Source organism: Protopterus annectens, chromosome 7.part0 (genome assembly GCF_019279795.1).
Source record: "Protopterus annectens isolate FY-2018-M chromosome 7.part0, PAN1.0, whole genome shotgun sequence".
Lineage (NCBI taxonomy): Eukaryota > Metazoa > Chordata > Ceratodontiformes > Protopteridae > Protopterus > Protopterus annectens.
The window spans coordinates 1,032,725,543-1,032,746,222 of record NC_056739.1 but is presented as its reverse complement, the minus strand read 5'-3'; positions in this window follow the sequence as shown (position 1 = coordinate 1,032,746,222).

The following is a 20,680-nucleotide window of genomic DNA, read 5'->3' as shown; positions in this document are numbered from 1 at the left end:
GTTGTAGAAGGAAGTAGTACTCCACAAAAATTGCAAAAACTGATATGCCAAAAAAGAGCCATAAGGATGATAAAGTGGACTACTGAAGATAAGAAAGAAGTTATGTATCATTACTAGTTTGCAAGAAGCCCAGAATTTCCAGACAGAAGATATGCAAAAATATCAAGATAGAAATTACAGGAAAGAAAAGTACTTGCACAAGAAAAACTATCAATAGCTTCAAATAAAAAATTGTATTCATTATAATATTGGAGTAGCTGAGAAGAATTGGAAACATGAGCCACAACACATTATAGAAAATGATGAAGTTTATATCACATGGGATCACCCGTTACAAACAGTTAAAAAATAGATGTGAGTAGCATTGATCATTCAAATTGCTACACCCAGTGTCTTACATACAGAGAGAGACAAAGTCATAAAATACCAGGATTTGCATGCAGAAACAAAGGCAATGTCGAAGAAGTATACACAGAAAGTTCCAATGGTACTAAAATCAATTGGTCTTATAAAAAAGAATCTAAAATCATACTTAGATATGTTCCCAATACATGTAACTCCATATAAATTGCAGAAGGAGTCATTACTGGGCACACTGTGGGTGCTGCAAAGAGCACTGGCTAACATCAAAGATTGAAACAATACTAATCTCATAAACTTTAATTACATCCTGACTAAGGAATGGGGTCCCTTCCCATCATGGTATTAACAACTCAAAAGACTTGTAGAAATTAAAAAAAGAGGCTGTATTCCTCATCTTGTGTTAAAAGGATAACTCTTGGAGACACCCCAGTGGTACTGGTAACTGCCTTCTCTCTCGCACTGCAGCTAGCATGTCATACCATAGCATTTGCTCTCTTCTTTCACTGTGTTAATGTGCAGTTTCTGACACTCACTGCATTAATTCCCAGGACAACTTGATTCCAGACTTTTGTCCTCTCAGCTTGTTTGGGCCCCCCCGCCATATATCCTAAGAGCAACCAATTCTCCTCATAGCTGAAGTTATCCTTGTTTTGCATCATTACTGCACATGAAAAACATGCCACAGTCATACACACAAAAAAAATTTTTTGGGTGATGTAATCATCAGTCAAACTGCATAATAATGAAAGTGTGCCAGCCATCCCCCATAAAACCATTAGTGGCACATATCCCGTAATTATACCCCATCACACATGCAAAATTTGAGTCTAGCCAATTACAATTGTGCTATACTAATATCTAGGGTTGCCAGCTTTTCATGTCAAAAGTTCTGGACATGTATGTGAAAGCAAAATGTGCGTAATTTTGATACACCCCCCTCCCATGCAGCCATTCCAGTGTAGCATTACTTGGCTATTTTTCCATTTTTCCCCAGTTGCTATAAACACTGTTGACAACTCTGCATGCATTCTGCTTTCTGCTTTACGTCTACAGTGATTACAGATATTTGGATTTAATTTAAAACATTTATTTCAAATTTTATAGTACAAACACTGATAGATGTTTGTTAAATAAAGCAATGTGCCAGATAAGTATATCACAACATATATAATATATATATATATATATATATATATATATATATATATATATATATATATGTATATATATATATATATATATATATATATATATATATATATATATATATTATTTTTATTTTTTTCTTAGAAGATGAGGTCTGATGTATGATAGAACTATATTCTAACCACAATATGGTGTTCATAATTGCCTTTCATAATATTTGTCTAAACGGTTTCATATTATAACACTTATGCTCTACTTCACATTTTACATAAGCATAGTACTATAATAAAAAGGGATCCGCGGTGGTGGTGCTGCGGTAGCGTTGTCGCCTCACAGTAAGAAGCTGTCCAGTTCGATTCTCAGCTAGAGCGTCTTCTGCGTGGAGACATGCATGAATGGGCATACCTTCATTGAAGGTTGTGCATCAGGGCTGGCAACTCAGCATGTAAAAATCAACTGCCAATCATTAGCGGACCAGAATTCCACTGTGGTGACCCCTAACTGGGAAAAGCCGAAAGAAACGACAACAACATAGTACTATAATAAAAGCTGTAAGAGAGTACAACAAACTAAATGGAAAAAAAGTAAAATGAATCTGAATAAATCTGTAAAAACGTTTCAAATGTGATCTAGGATAATATAAAATACAAATATCCTTCAGAATATGTCCAACTAAAAATATGGTTAACATAGCAACCACAGACATGAAGCCACTCAAAAGTCTAACTCCTCAAAGTGGCAAAATAATGAGATGATCATGTCCCAAAACAATCCTCTACATAGATCAGAAGACACAGCTGATAGAGTGTGAAAAAGTTTCTGTGAAAATGGTAAACTCAAAACATCTGGACTGTCTTTCAGACCCAAGGAAGACTGACAAAAAAAAAAAAAGCCAAGGAAGGCACAAAGAAAACCATCAAAAAATGTCCGACTGTGAAGATCTTCAAGAAGATGAATAAATAATGGTATCAGATAAAGTTAATGCATAATATAAGTGATTTATCTGAAATGTAGTAATGTCTGATGTCTCATCAACTGGAATCAGTATTGCTGAATCCCATATCTTAAGATGGTGTACAGCAATGAACAGCACCCCTAAGTAATTTTGCAACTATCCAAAGTATCCCATAACCTATCCTGACATATTTCTCCAAAAGAAAGCCAAGTAATGGACCAATGCTTACACAACTGCAGGTACCAACAGCAAAGGTGACAGCAGCTCTATCATTAAAAAGATTAACCACATGTTGATACTTCGGGGATGAAGCATAAAGAACTAAACTAAACATCAAATAGAACAATAACTTTACCAAAATAACAAATACAAACCAAACAAATACTTAACAGAACAGATAACTAATGCACAGAACAGCAGAAAAATAGTTTAAAAGCAGACACTCTGGTTAGGCAGCTAGTCTCCATCATCCTGCCATCAAAACTGTGTGTGCATGTCATAACTATACACTGGAAAAATGAGGCTTCGCCTACATTCAAGGAATTTGAGACTTTAACAACAACAGTTGCTCACATGGAAATATTAACAGTGAAGAACAGAACTAAAAGATCTACTTCTTACTATTATTCTTGGATGAAAGTACTGGAAATACTTGAAAATATCAAAGAAGATATATCATCTTATGTTTCTAACGTTATATAATATAGAATTTCAATGTTATTTGGATAGACACCAATGTAAATAGTTATATAATGGTTTGAAGTTAGGAATGTTTTAGAATTGTAAATATGTTATTTATCTTTATTTCATGTAATGTTTAAGACATCTTATTTGAAATAATAAAAAAAAAATATTTAGTGAAAACTGTGTGTGCATGTGATATACAATGCCTAGCTAATTTCCAAAGAAATTAATGGTCATAGAACTTTCACTACTACTTTTCAGGGAGATGTTAAGTCGTTTGAATTCAAAAGACTCATTTTACTTAGAAAAATAACATTCCTCATCTCCATTATATACAATGTGTAAACTGGGGCAGTAGACAGGTTTAACAGCTTTAGAGACAAAAGGGAATTTTATTGATGAGTGTCCTTCTAGAGGGAGTAGGCATACTGGATGCGCACACACACGCACACACACACACACACACACACACACACACACACACACACACACACACACACACACACACACACACACACACACACACACACACACACACACCTACCTCTCACTTGTCCATTAGTGGTCCAACTGTCTGGAATTCAAATTTCATGTGGAAGATGAACAACAAATTAAACCACATCTATGTAAAGGGCGTTCTTAAAGAAGAATGCTCTTAAAGAAAGATGACAGGCAATTAATTTTATTTTTTCCAGATCAGAAAAGTTTGTCTCCATTTTTCAGACAGTTTCCTTTATTTCCAGACAGTCCAGAAGAATTCCAGACCATTGGCAACCCTACTAATATCTGCAGTGTCATAAATACATTCAGAACAATAAAACAGTCACTTTGTTACCAGATTTATCCTTTCTCTACCGCCACCATTGTCCTACTCATAACAATTATTTTTCATTCTTCTGTGACACTCATACAGACACATGCACTTTCAGCCAGCAACACATCCTTACCACTTCAGTATTTCACAATTAAAACACTGCATGAGTATGCAAACTAACTAAATCACACAAAAATAAATGATTTCCACTGCAACTGCCATGATTTTCTACTTTCAAATTACAGCTATACAGTATTTACTAAAGCCATCATACAATGTCCATTATATGATTAACACAAAACATTTCTTGAAAATGGCTCACTAATTCTATATCATTTTGAAGGATTTCATATTAATTTACATTAATGTTGTTCTTATTGCTTACTTTAAAAAGTCTGTACATTCCCACATAATGTAGCACCTAACTAGTAATTGCAAGTTAATATGGTGGTGGTGTTAAACTGTGATACATACATTAATTTCCATTTACATGTTTTGTAAACAAATTCGAATGTTTATGTTTATTTCTATGAATTACAGTAATAGGGGAAGGTGTATGGCCACTTATGCAATTGATTTGTTCTTGGCTGGTCATGAATGCAGTCTTGGCTTGAAATGAATGAATTGAAGACAGCAGCAGAGTCCTCAGCAATCCACAACATGCAATGAGAAAGCTCAAATATGCTGAAATATAAATATATCTAGAAAAAACAAAATGGCATCTTAAGCAAGACAGTTTGTACAACCATGAGGTGTAATCTATGCCCGTCTATCATCATATGACACAATTTCTCAAAACACTTAACATTTCATAAAAGTTGATAATCACACACATAGGAATATGTATTTCCGCACCCCCCTCCAAAAAAAAACACTGCTCTGCTGCATGAATAAATGACATTCAGGTATAATACATCAAAAAGAAGATGCTAAGGCAATGCCCAGCAATTGCAAGTAATACAAAGAAAAATGATGACTGCAAATATAAATGAAATGTCAATGTATTCCTTTAAACAAAAACATGTATGTGATAAGGTATCTTTGGATGAACCAAAATTGCCAATAACAACAGTACCTGATCTATTGACCCCTGCTGGTTAACTGGGTTTGGTTAATGTGATGTCACACCCCAGAGCAAGTGGTTCTAAACCTCTGAAAAATATCCCTGCTCATACTTTTTTCTAAGAATGATGACAGCACTTGTTGAGGCATAATGCCACATTCCAAACTGGTCAGACAAGGAGACCCTGAAAATGGTCCGCCTTCTTAGGGAGTTATATCTGGATAAAATCCAGGCATGGACATATGGCTCTGACTGGAAAACGGCCAATCTCTGGCAGGAGTTGAGTGAGTACCTGCCATCTCACGGGTACAATAACCTACAAAAGCATAAGCCTGACTAGCTGGCTGAGTGGGTTGACCAGGTAGTGGTGAGAAGGGCAGAGTTACATAGTTAGTATTATTTATTTATTTTTTGTCATATTATACATAGGTTTAAAAATAAATTATAAGAAGGTTACATATTATGTATCTGTAATGTTATTTTAATAATGCAAAAGAAAGCATGAACATATCTGTCCTCAGAACTGCATCTGTATACAAATATATGGAATGTTTACATAATAACACAATGTTGTTGTTCTTCTTCTTTTGGCTTTTCCCAGTTAGGGGTCGCCACAGTGGAACTCTGGTCCGCTAATGATTGGCAGTAGATTTTTACGGTGCCGAGGTGCCAGACCGACACCCAATCTTCAACGAAGGCGCGCCCATTCACGCATGTCTTTCGAACGTCACTCGACCACGGGGAGGATATGCATAAATACACTAAATCATACTCAATAATCAAATCTCTAAATAAAGACCTGCAAAAGCATCCAAGAGCTCCAAAGCAGACACCCAAAAAACCTGCATCTCCCATCACAAACCAGACAACACATAAAACACAAAATCAATGTGCTGCACAATCACAGCCCTTAAGGCGAAATAACATACCTAACACACTAGTAATAGGTGACTCTATAGTCAGGCACACTTATGTCCCACTCACTAGGCTGGACAAATACAAATGAAATCATAGCTATACATCTGCATGACTATGCTTGCAACTACTTGTTAATATATACAGAAAGCAAACTGTATATATATATATATATATATATATATATATATATATATATATATATATGCATTTCTACTTATTATTTAATTTGCTATTGCTGTAAAATTGGTACTAGCTAAATTACATGCAGACAGATTGTTTTTAAACAATACATTTCTTTATTAAATTATTACTTAAGACATAGGCAGTCATACATTTATATAAATGAAAACACATCATATTGACATAATTCCAGCTGCAAGCACTTTACATCTCAAAGTATACTGACATAATCCTAACTGCAGACATTATATATCACTTATAACTTACCAGATCACTGTCAGGCAAGCATTGCATAGCTCATTCAAGTCCTGCCTTCTTTTAAACCTCATTCCTAACCTGCATGCATTGTTCCCACAATTCCATTTTTTTCCTATATAATTTGCCGATACCCTTTTTTTAAAGACCCACATTTCCACTTGTTTTATCTCTGTTACTATATTAACTATTTCTAGTGCAGTTGGTTTAGACTTTAATTTCCATTTTCTAGTAATTGCTTTTCTGGCAGCCATCATTTTTGTTTGTGTAGGGCAGAAAAATATTTATTAATGTAATAACTGTAAAAAGTAATAATTTCTTGCACAATATTAACTGCATATACAAGATGGCTTAATGCTCACCTAGACACAACACCCTAGTCAAAGTATAGGTTGGGGCGAGAGGTGGGGGCTGTATTGTCAAGGGAATATCCAGCACATACTTTAGTGAGAAATAACCAGTTGTATTACTTCTGTAGACATTTTTAAATCATTCCCTCACATGCTTAGAATTCTTAAGCAGAAAACTAGCAAAGCACACAGTTTTGTACACCTAAAGAAATGAAAGCTTCCAGGAACTGCTGCATTTGACTGTGTGCGAACAAATTCTGCCTGAACACAACTCACAGTGTAAAGCATAATATTTTAAAACACCATTCCACCAAAAATGTATAATTTTGTTTATAACTTGCAGAAATGTAAAGGTATTCACAGTATGAGAATTCAGATAGTAATACACCTTTAAACAAATGCATGGTAACCAAGTACTACAGTGAATGGGATGCCTTGCAGATAAGTACTAATCATAAGTAATATTAAGAAAACACAATTGCCTTATGTCCTTTCCTAATAGTTGAGGAACAAATCACCTACAATCAGTGACAGCAGGACTATATAGACTTATATATATAGATAAAGAATGCTAACTGAATCACTGGACTGCATTCAGTACATTACTGCAACCAAGAGTGAGAGATATGTCAGTATACAAGTGCAATATTCTGTCTTTAACTAATTTTATTGCTGTATATAAAGAAATAAAACATGATAACTGAAGTACTACAGTATATTCAGTACATCACTGTAGGTAAATGTACAAGATATATCAATATAAACTGCAGTTTTTTTGTCTTTAAATGATTTTATAAGCTGTAAGTATTTAGAAAGCATGTTTTCAGTACAATATTGCAAACAAATGCATATCAGTCACAATATGATCATTATGTTTGTCTATTAACTGCAACATATAAACCCCATCAGATCTTGATAGCAATGCACTCTCCTGTCAAGTACGCATGAGCACATCTCATAAAATTTCATTAAAAATTCTGCATAAGCACTTCTCATAGCATTCTCCCCATGTTAGGGAACACTTACTCTCTGCCTATTCAGAGACATCCTCACACAGCTGGATTTGTGGCACTAATCCTGCAGGCACATAATCCCATGGCAGCCTGGCAAGCCTCACCGGGACTTCAGGACTTGGTTGGGAACATGCTGGAGCAGGTCTTGGTGAGATGGATTATGCCAGTTGAGGCCTTTCTTCATCATGTTCAAGACACGTTGTCCCATTTGGTTTCCTACCACTGCACCACCACAAGCCCCTACCCCCTCAACATTGTGGTGCTCTACTGCACCACTCTCTGGCAGTTGAAATGTGTGAGGCTGTCTGGAATGGGAACTCCTCTTGGCACATCCTCAGCCCTTCTATTCTTATCCTTTCTCATACATCCTCTTACCTATTTCCCACCCACTCTACCCTTTTATAAAAAAAAAAAAAAAAAAAATGAGAGAGGTAATGGGGGGGGGGGGGCTATGCCCCGCCAAAATCATAGTGGCCCTCGCGTTTCTCCTCCTCCAGCACACTCCACTTGATGTTTTGTTCATTGTTCCCCTTCTTATGACTTCTCTTTTTCAAGCTTTCCTATCACTTCCCTTCTATTCTTTAAAATAACCATCAGGGTGTACACATAAGATTACCCCTATATAAAACATTTTTTTAAATTTTAATAGTAAAAGATGTGCAATCTGTTACTTACTTTAGGTCTTTCAAGTGTGACTGTGCATAGCCACATCTGTCAGCAATATCAGAATTCATACAAAGTAATACGAAGCCTACAGCTTTCATTTAGTACTCCATATGTCCTTAATACTTAACTTTAGATACTTGATATTTTTGCCATAAGTAGGTTGTTGTTGTTGTTGAGTCTTTTGGCTTTTCCCGGTTAGGGGTTGCCACAGTGGAACTCTGGTCCGCTAATGATTGGTAGTTGATTTTTACGTGCCGAGTTACCAGCCCTGACACACAACCTTCAACGAAGGTATGCCTATTCACACGTCTCCACGCAGAAGACGCTCTAACTGAGAATTGAACTGGACAGCGTCTTACTGTGAGGTGACAACGCTACCGCAGCACCAGCACCGCGGATCATTTTTCCCATAAGTAGGTATGTTTTTCAAAATGCTTTCCCTTTTACTCATTCGGAGCTAATAATTTGCACTTAGCTTCTTTGCACACATGCAGTGGCACTCATAGAGGATAACAAATACATAGTTGCAAAGTCCCAGACTATGAATGCCACCCATTTTCTTAGTGATATCAAAGGACTGTATTGAACTGCACAATTCAAAAGGCAATGCTTTATAAGACTGTTAAATTATAAGAGCATCTAAAACACAGTTTACCTTCAAATGGAAATAGCTGAAGTAGTATCTTTAATTAATTTGAAGTTATGTTTGTTTGAAGTGCCCTAAAAACTGCAGTAAATGCAATTTTAGAATTTTTTTTCTGTATACTGTCTGCTAAATAGGCATTCAGCAAAAATAGGATATTATGTATTTCATTTTTTTACTGTAATAAAGGCTGGCAGTTTGCACACATAATACAGTGATATGTTTGAGAAGTCAGTAGTTTGTGGCAGAGTTTGACTCAGGTGACAAAAGTATTGAAACTACCAATCTTACAGCGCTTGCTCTTTGACACTAAGTTTTGAAGTGATGTGTGACTTAATTCTAGAATTCGACCACATGGCTGCTCCTCCTCCTCATGGTTACCTAAGCATGAATAACATTAGCAAACTAAACTAATCCTAGAGTACTATCTATATTTTGGCAACAGATGTGCAGATAAGTTACAACATCTACGAGTTTTATCTCATCTTCAGAAAGCTGTTTCTGGACAGTTCCATATATGCAGTTCACTTCATATTCTAAAAGAGAGCACAAACAAAAAATTAATACATTTAAGTCAGAAAGCTAAATGTCACCTGCTGACACCTGCCATACCTCTCAACTGTCCAGATTTTCACAGATTGTCTAGATTTTTATTTGGGATTTTTTTGTCTGTTCCTTATAACATTTATGGTTTTCTGGCAAATCACTGAGGACTGAAGTTACTAAATAATGACATACATTTGAAGTTTAGACTTCATATCATTCAGAAAATGCACATTAACACAGATCCTGTTATTCTAGCAACTTTCTAAGTTTATAAGATTAATATTTAAAATCTGTTCCTATTACTTGGTCTTTGTCTCCCATTATTTTAGGCTTTGTCCAGATTTCTTGTACTAAGAAGTTGAGAGCTAGGACACCTACACTGAAACCAGTTTGATGTCTACTTGTGAGTTATCTGAACACATGAAAAACACGTTGACTTCATTTTGCTTTCTTGTTTAAATTATGTGGCATAATCTGCTCAAATATCAATTAATTTACTTGTTCAAAGTCACAGAATATGGGAATGAAAACTGTATATTTTAACTGCAAAGCTTCTGAACCTCTGAGTATTTTTAATTTGTTACATTGCCCATTATCTCATGGTTAGAGAAGCAGTTATGTAAACATATATTCTAAAATACTGTCTCACTACTGCCATGTCACTGACAATCTATAGTGAGCTGCAATTTGTCACTGTGCACTTATTTACTGGTGAATTTCAACTTTATAAGCTTTCAGTTCACTCTTGCACTAAAGGATGTAGCAGTAAAATGGGAAACAGTTAGACATGGGGCCAGATTCAGGAAGCCTCCGTGTAAGAGTTATAACTCTTACACGGAGGCTGTGAGCAACGTGTGATGTCAGCATGTCATGCATATGCATGAGGTGCATGAGGCATGCTGAATCACACCGTAACTCTTACACGGTCCGTGTAAGACAGTAGGGGGCGTGTCCGTAGGCTAAGCCCTGCAAGCGGACATGCCCCCGGAAGTCTAGAATGGCTGAAAGTAAACAGCCACGAGAGAGGCCATGGAAATGTGAATAAACACACTACACAACACATGCCCCCACAGACCAGCAATGGAAAAAGTGAACAGATATTATAAAATGAAAATGAAAACTGTTTTATTTTTTTTAAAACCCCGTAAATGTTTGCGACTGCGTGCGCTCGTGTGCGCGGGTGTGCTACTAGCGCAACTGCAGTTAGCAATCAGTGGAAAAGGATTTAAGAACTAAATATGCAAAGTAAGCCAAGAAGTAATAGCATAGCAGTAGAGTTGTTGGCTTAAGAGCAGGCAGGCAAGGTTCGAGCCCACACAACAACCTTTTTTTTTTGTAAATAAGCACTAAAAAGGCCCCTGACAGTATTGTACAAATGTAAAAGTATTTCCTTTTGTAAAATGGAATGAAATGGAGCATATATTTCAAATAATACAATAATAACATTATTTAGAAATGTAGTGATAGCTAAGCTGCTGTGAGACAGAATGCCCGTAGCTGAGTAGTGTTTCAAAGGCTGCAAATTGCTTGCCCGTAGCTAAGCACCGGTTTAACAGGCTCAAACTGTGTGCAACTAGGTGTGCTTAGCTGAACATGTGTGTTACTAGCCAATTAAGGTTTAACCCAGCACACACCGTTTGTGCGGTGGTGCGTGTCGCTCCCACAAGCTAACCGCCGGTGTGCATGCGTTAGCTCCGCGAAAACGAGAGCAGACCTGGTTTTAAGTGCTTAAAAGTGCTTTTGGCATGTTTGATTGACAGATCCTCAACTCATTTCTAGACAGTCATGAAAATTAAAAATCAGTGGTCAGATTCAAACACAGGATACCATGCACTAGAGTCAAGGTACTAAACCACTACACCATGACAGCAGTACTTAGAAATGCAGAAATAGCATATATATAGGATATAATCCAAAATGGAGCATGAGAAAGCAGTTTCTGTGAAGTAGATACAATTCCAAAATGGCCAATCAGAGCAATGTGTGGGAAAATCAGCATATATAAGCCCCATAGGCGGGAATACACAGCATAAACGATTGTAGAATACACCTGCAGGCAGAATGAGTGGAGTAGGTGAGGGACGTTGCTTTCGAGCACAGCAGTGGGGCGTTGAGGAGTCCAGATACATGGTCTAGCTCTTAGTTCACCATCATGAGGCCCAACTCATGCAGGGCCAGGTCTCATGGGGAGCGTACAGGGCGGAGGCATGGGACCAGTTGGCTCATGATCTCACTAGTGCTACTGGGATCCCACGTACTGGTGAGCAGGTCCGTCACCACCATGCAGACCTGAAGCGACGTAAAGAAGACCAGTTGACCCAATGGATCCAGGAGGCCCAGGATATGCCCAACGCCCCACTACTGAGTAAGTTACATTTTACTTATGTATGTAAGGAATTCAACTAGCTGATACCATGGAGATGTGTAGTCCAATATTACTCATTTTGTATTACAGCTGCAGGTGTCCGCTCTATGAATCAATGGGCATATGACCGCAGGCTGGCGCGGCTGCGCCACCATGCAGGTTAGTAACCCCCACCTAGTACTTGTAAATAAATATTATAGTGTAGCATGTAGCATAACACTGCAGTGTATTGATTAAAAATAATATAATGTGCAAGCAACAAGTGAAAGTCTGCAGGTATGGCTGCAACAAGTTCATCAGTATGCAAGTGTAACTGGAAATATAATTGATAGAAATAAATAGTGCTGTAATACAGATGTCCCACCATTAATTAAATGTAGTATAACCTGCAGTAGTCTCAGGAGTACAGCTTCAGAATCTGAGGTAATCACATGTGAGATATATCCCCTGTTAAAATGCTGAATCATGACAGAAGTGAGGCTGCTGGAAAGTGTTGGAATCACCACAGGTCTAATATGTGAACAAAGCCTAGAAGTACCAACCTGAACTGTGAAATTGCAGGATGTGTGAGAGTGACAGAAAGGGTCATGTATCAATGAATAAAGTAGTAATAACTCCTGAATATATAGGCTTCAGTGTGGTTCTACAGAACTAAATGCATGTCGGAATTAAAACTTAACATCCCAAACTGATTTCAGTGTGTCTGAATCTTGAATGTTCAGGCCAAAATCTGTATATGGTGATGACAGTCAACAATTTGCAGATAGAATGAATGATTGTCTGACATACTAAACATCCATAGTTGTCCCCTGCTCTGTCATCAAAGTGTAGCAGGATGATGTATCTGATCAAATTCAAAATAACTAGGATAGTGATGTATCTGTAACAGGTCTAGCATGACAGTCAATTAAAAATCATTTTGAAACTATCACCCACAAGTTAATTGTGTTTCTATTACAAATGTATATCAATGTATAATTTATGAATGTGTCATCATTTTCTTTCTCCACCCCACCCTATAATTGCAAATTAAAACACTCACTAAATATTGGTATGTGAACATTTCATTAACCATGGACATTTGTCCTGTTTCAAAAATATATGCATGTCTGTTGTTGCATGTGCCCTGTTCATACCTGCAAACCTCATGGCCTGTTGCCATTAATCAACCCTGCATGTTGCTTGATTGTGTATTTCCGTTCAAATAATGCATGTGATATTGACATACCCGCTGTTCAATGGTGTTAATATCTGGGTGTTTGTTTAATGGGAATACCAATGCATGCTGTTACAACTAATTTGAATGGAATAATATGCCATTAACCCAAACTAACATAACATACTCACAAACCTAGAACGCTTGGGAAGGCAGGTCCCAGCGGACCCACCTCTCCCACCTCAGCTGGCGATTGCACCTGGCACTAGTGCCCAGGCTGGACCCTCCTCTGGTGGCCCTGTGCCACCTTCGGGTGGAAGCGCTGCAGGGAATGGGGCCCGTCCCCCCTCTGCAAGCGTGGCCGGAGGTGCTCGTCCACTCACCCTCCAAGGTGTCCGGTCTGTGGTGCGAAGGGAGATCCAAGACTCTGTTCTTGGGCCCTTACGCCAGCTTGAGGCCCGGGTGGCACAGCTTATGGGCATGCCTGTTGTCCCGCCTGCACAGCCCCCAGCACAGCCCCGTCCTGGGCTGTGAAGGAACAGTGGCAACTGCCTATGGGTGGGGATATCAGTTCCACTGTTGCCATCTGTGGGCTCATGTGCCCTGGATATCCCAACCTCCGTCCCCGTCAATTGTGTAATCCTCCCCACATGTGTCATACACCACCCCTGTATGCGTCTTGTCTGTCTTGTCTGTTAACCTACCCAACCTACCTCTCCAGCTATACCGACTACCTCACCTGACATACCACTCTCACCTGATTAAAAAAAAAAAAAGGGCACTCTGTACCCACAAAAAAATTACGCCCCATATATAGCTGTCCATGTTGCACACATGTCCACTGGACATCAAAACTGTTAATTACAATTGGCTGTACAACAGGTATTAATGTTGTCCGGACACCTCTCTCAGGGGTGGAAGGTTCCAAATGTCACACCAAATTGCATACAAATGCACAGTTGTTGCTGAGAAAGACATGGGCAGCTATGGGCCTCACCTACATCCTTCCTGCAAATTCCAAGCTTGTTTCCCTACTGTTTTACCCTCTTTGTGACCCCTTTTTCACCACTTTCCTGTCACCCCTTTTTCTTTTCTTTCAAAGAAAATAGCGGGTGTCGCTTGTGTCTTGAGCTCACCGCCAGTCCGCATGCGTGAGCTCTGCGCAAATAAGCGCAGACCTGGTTTTAAGTGCTTAAAAGTACCTTTGGCACTTTTGATTTACAGGTCCTGTACTCATTCCGAAAGAAAAATACATTCCCACTATCAGTCTCGAACCCAGGACCTCTGTAATACTAGTCTGTATGACCTACCACTAAGCCATGACTCTCGTTCAAGAGTATAGTGCTAAAATAAATATAACATGTAATAGTAGGAATCAATATAAAAGCAATATAGGATGTGTACTACCCAAAGCATGTCAGGTAGATTTTTAATGCCCGAATTACTGGATTCCCATACTAGTTTAGTGTTAACAGAAACAGCCCTGCTAATTGTTAGCTTGTACATAATAATGTAAGGTAATGTACATATATGAAGGTATGTATATGTACACATATATATATATATATATATATATATATATATATATATATATTAATACATATGAAATATAGTGGTAGGTGTCAGTATCCATACACACTCACTACAGGAAACAGTGAAGATAAATGCAGCAACTAGAATCTGCAACACAGCATGACTCCTGTGAGACCTACTAAACCCTTTAACTACCTAAAGGTGCCTCCAGCACTTTGATTGATAGGCCCTGTACTCAATTTGAAAGCAAAATAAAAGCATACTAGTAGGCCCTACCACAACACCATTGTAACACCAGTCTGTATGACCTACCAGTAAGCCATGACTCTCATACAGGAATATAGTGCTAAAATAAGTAGAAAATGTAATAGTAGGAATGAAGATAAAGGCAATATAGGATGTGTACTACCCAAAGCATGTCAGGCAGACTTTTACTGTCCCAATTACTGGATTCCCATACTAGTTCAGTGTTAACAGAAACAGCCCTGCTAATTGTTAGCTTGTACCCAATAATGTCAGCTAATGTACATATATGAAAGTATGTATATGTACACACACACACACATATATATATCTATATATATATATATATATATATATATATATATATATATATATATATATATATCAATATCAATACATATGAAATAGAGTTGTAGGTGTCAGTATGCATACATACTCACTACAGGGAACAGGTGAGAGAAATGCAGCAACCTGAATTTACAACACAGCATGAAGCATGAGAGACGTACTAACCTTCACACTCACAGAACACTGTCGACAGCATACCAGCATGGTCCACGCCCTTACAATCTGAAAGGGCAATGCCTATCTCACATACCCTTTTATAGCACTGTCCTGAAATCCCAGTGAGACATGCAATCAGTACACAACTGGCTGCATGCAATTAGCAAATGCTGCCTTACAATTGGTGCAGAGGCCATCACATGGGCCTATGCAGATACCTACAAAAGCATCCAGTACTCACACTCCACATATGCAATACATTCATTGCAGAAAACAGACAGAGAAAGAGAGACAGAGAGAGAGAAAAAAAAGAAATAAAGACAGCCAGCAACAAAACCAGCAGCAGCAAACAGCAAGTAGCACCACTGACACAGCAACAGCTGACACAAACACAGGTAATGCAAAGTAGCAGGTTAATACTGTGTTTACTGTGAAACCTCCAAATGTATCATAGTTCACTATCTATAGGTATGTCCATGAGATAGGTTGTGTGTACATAGTCCTGATATATATACATATGTAATATTGCTGTACATGTCGTCCATACTTAAAACTTCCATAGCTTAGAACACAAGGCCAGTTATGCATATGATGCAGTAGTTCCCAGGGTCAGTAGAGGTTCCTCCTCATTGGTGTGGGACCACTGTGTATGTATGGCACTGTTCAGGTACATATCCTGTAGTATGGCCAGGGTTTAATATCACTCTTTAATGTGGTGCTATGTCCTCTAGGGGTGAACGTATCACATATCCAGGGATACCATTTTGTAACAGTGATGCTGTGTGTTCTGCAATGTTGAGGGTGGCCCTCACCTGGACATGTGAGATGATAGGGAGGTTACAGTCATCTGTGATAACTAATTCCACTTGTGTAGGAGAATGGGGGGGATACCTGCACCTAAACTGTCTGCAACAATGTTGCCAATATCTGTGCATTTGGTGAATGTGAAGCATCTTACCACTGCTGACCACAGATGCCTTGCCTTCATGTGAATCTGCCCTGTGCTGCAGTAGCCTCCTTATATTGTTATACAATGTGCCTGTATCTGTAGTCCACCGGACAGGATAAATAAGTGGTGTGCATATGGTCTGGGTTAGATATGTGTGTGCACATTACATGCACTATGTGGGATGTCTGTGGTAAGCTTTTGCAAAGGGGCCAGCAGTGTGTGTTGTGGCTTCCACTGTCCCAGTGGGCTGCATGGATAGCATCACAGTCCTAACTAGTGAATAACTGTGTAAGTACATACATACATAGCAAGGTAGTGTACTATGCTTGTGGTGTTGTTGGGATATGTATATCCAGGCTGAGTAATGTGTGTCCACATCACAGGGTTGGATGGCAACACACATACAGTATGTAGGGATGAAAACCCAGAGTGTTTCAGACGTGTTGCCTGTGCAGAAATATCTGGCCATTACCTGCGCACCCCCCACAACACACACACATGCAACATATGGCAGAAGTACTATAGCAGTACACATAGGTTCATAGGTTCATACTAGGCTATTTGCCCAAGGGCATTGATAAGCCTAGTAGAATGTGTTTGTCTTTTGCCACCCAATTAACATTTATGTTGCTATGCCCTTTTCCAAGGTTAGTATACTGTGCCTCTGTCTAACAGTGACATAGAAGTGATACCCGGGGTACAACTATGATCTCCATCCACTCATCCAGATTCCTATGGAAGAGAGTCAATGAGGGACTCTGCCTAACCTGTACTGTGAGTTCATTACAGAGTGAAGGGAGCCTCTGGGTTAGGAATATGTCCCTCCAGCATGTCCTATTTATGTCAGTGCTAAGGTTCAGGTCTCCTGAGCATGTGGCTGTATGGGAGTTTGATTTCCTGAGGTGCAGCATGTCCATTACTTCTGGGTTGGACATGGCTGTATATGGCAGGCACAGAGTGCCTCTGAACAGGCAGTATGCCACTGAGTCCAGCTGGACTTTCTTTAACTGGGTAGCATATGGCATCTGTTTGAGCCCTTTGATCCTCTTGATGAGGTACTGTTGGGGTTTTTCCAGTTGCTGTAGGTGTCTGGTTAGGTACATCCTATAAGGGGCATTGTACTCAATTATAGGCCTGATGATGGATGAGTAAAGAGGCACGATGACCTCCCCTGCTGTACATGTGAATCCCTTCATGATTAGCTGGGCTATATAACATGTCTTTCAATCCACTTTGGCCACGTGGTTGACAAATGACAGATTGCTATCAAGAGTGTTCCCCAGGTCCCCAATTACTTCTTCTGTACTTAATGGCTTAACACCTATGTGGTACTTTGCCACCAATGTGGAGGTGTGGGAATCTTTGATGAATATTGATACTCCCCCTCCTTTTGTTGTGTGGTCCAAGTGTTGGGGCCGACATGAATGGTAACAGGTATAACTTGGTAGTGCTGGTGTGCTCCCGGGAAACCTGAAACAGGTTTCTGTTACTGCACAGATATCGATGTCCATAATGCTAAGTAGAGTTTTGAGTGCGTGTATCTTGAGGTCTAGACTTCTGGTGTTGAGTAGCATTACTCTTAGTTCCTCATCCTTTGTGATACGTATGGATGTGGGTTTGCCTTATGAGCCTTGCTATGTATCTGTTCTGTCACACATGCATTTACACACACCCTGCTACCCCCACACATGCACATGCTCACCTGCCATTTCCATTATTTTTTACCCTACATGAGTAGCTGTCAATACATGACAGGTACACATTTGAAAAGTCCACTATGTGGATTACTACAGATTTCCTCTTCTCTACCTGTACTCACAGGGTGCAGGCAACCTCATTAGTTTAAAAGTGTAATGTGCATCAGGTACTGTGGTACCCTGATTGCCACATCAAACATGTTTTCCATACGGAAATGCACACACAGAAACATCCCACATCCACACACTTGCCACATTCAGGTTTCAAAACACTATCTAGGTATATTCTGGTACATGTGCGTGTTACAGTAGCATGTAGCACTATACTGAGTACTGGCAGTTGTCTGTTGTCATGTTGTTTGTATAGGGTGCTGTCAACATCACTGTTTGTTAAGGGAAATGTGCACCCTGCAGTGCATAGCCCCATTTGGCAAAAGCCACATCCCACCCCCAGCATTGTGCACACACACACTTTCCATTTGCAAGATTCAAACCCCTACCTAACTGTGTTATGACACTAGAGACAGACACATTAGCAGAGTGTGCTATGTGCATTAGTGGGAGAAATCCTTTCTAATGCTGTACTTAGAGGGTGCTGACATCATCTGTGTTTTGGAAGAGGGATGTGCACCCTGTAGTGTGTTCTCCCAGTTGGCAAAAGGCACTTTTTCCTCACAGCATTATGCACACACACAAACCCCACTCATACTAACACACATACATTCCCTTTGCAGGATTCAAACACCTACCTAACTATGTCATGACACTGGAGAAAGACGCATTAGCGGAGCGCGCTATACGAATTACTGGAGAACTTTAATTCAGGTAATATAGTTATAGAGTGCTGACATCATCAGTGTTTCAAAAGGGGAATCTGCATCCTGTAGTGTACTGTCACAGTTGCTAATAGGGGCATTTCCCACACACACATCGATGTGTTTGAGGTTTGCATATGTGGGGGATCCAGTACTCCAGTGTGATTAGTATATGGTTCGATTGCAACAATGAGGGATATACTTCAAGTGGTGAGCATTTTGTACTCATGTTTGTGATGATCAGGTCTAGTATATTTTCCCCTCTTGTGGGAATGTTGACTACCTGTTCCATAGCTAAAGAGTTTCTGAACTATGGGAACCCTAGAGCTTGGGTATTGTGGCTTGAGTAATGTTCACAGTCTATGTTTGGGTAGTTGACGTCACCCAATATGATGGTGTTTGCAGAGAAATCTATACTCTCCTGTGTCGTCATGAAGGCTGTGTGGGATTCCTGAGTTTGAGAGGGTGATGTAAGAGCGCCTCTGTGTCTCTTTCCATGTGGTCCAGGGAGGTACGTCTCAGGTTGTTCACACCAGCATGGACAATGACTGCCTCATACTTGTACTTGCTGTGGAGTGACCTGAGTGCTTGTGTTATGTGGCACATTCTATCATCCGACAGGTAGCTAAATGTGACCCTCACCTTGCTCAGTCTGGAGGGCGGGACGGCAGTGTGTCTGACTATGGCATCACCTATTATAGGTGTGTCACACATTGTGTTTGGCCTTATGGGCTATGCCTGTTATGAACAATGACATTGTGAGGTCTGTGTTGCTTGAGATATGTGTTCATGTGGGATGCAGCGTGTCTGGCCATGTCATTTCTGTCCATGGTCTGGTAAGTATCACCTTTGGTGACATAGGTATTCATATGTCAGCTGGTGAGCATTTGCAGTGTTACCTAGTGATAGTGGTACAGCTTGTTTGTTGTACAATGGACTACATGCAGCCCTGCTTACAGTAGCTATGTTTGCATGCATGTTTCCTTGCAGTTACCCTGGAGTACTGATCCGACCTGCCATGCAGAGTTACACAGCTTCTGTGGACTCCTAGTGACATCTGCATAGCTTACTATATGTATGTTCATGTCTCACTTGACAGAATGTCACTGTTTCTCCTGTGCACATGTACGTTGCCTGTGACACTTTGCATATGACTTACCTGGCATCTGTCCACGTGAGCAGTCATATATGCCACTGCAGGACTCTAAACCTGATGATGCACACACTCAAAATATTCCTCAGCATGGGGAACATCACTATCTGTGCAGTAACAGATACCGGATTCAGGGCTACCAACAGCACTCCAGCACTACCAAGTTATACCTCATACCATGCTTTTCAGGCCCAAAACTTGCACAAAACCACAAAAGGAGGGGGTGTATTGATATTCATCCAAGATATCCACACCTCCAGGTTGGTGGCAAAGCACCAAACATCAGAGACTATCCATATGCAGGTAACAATGGGTAAAACTGCCTTCCAGGTTATAGCCTGCTACAGACCACCCTCACAAACACAAGAACTGCACTTGGCCTTCCTGAAAACATTTGGAAATATGTAAGTCTGTCCATACACCATTATATTGGGTGAGTTAAACTACCCAAACATAGACTGGGAGCATGACTGTAGCTCCAACACCCTAGCCCACAGATTACTGAAATTTATATACCAATATGCTATGGAACAACTTGTTACCACTCACACAAGAGGGGAAAACATACTGAACCTGATCATCACCAACATGGGGACTCTATGCTCCAGACCAGAAGTGTATCCCTCACTGGTAAGATCAGACCATAAACTAATCTCACTGGATATTCAC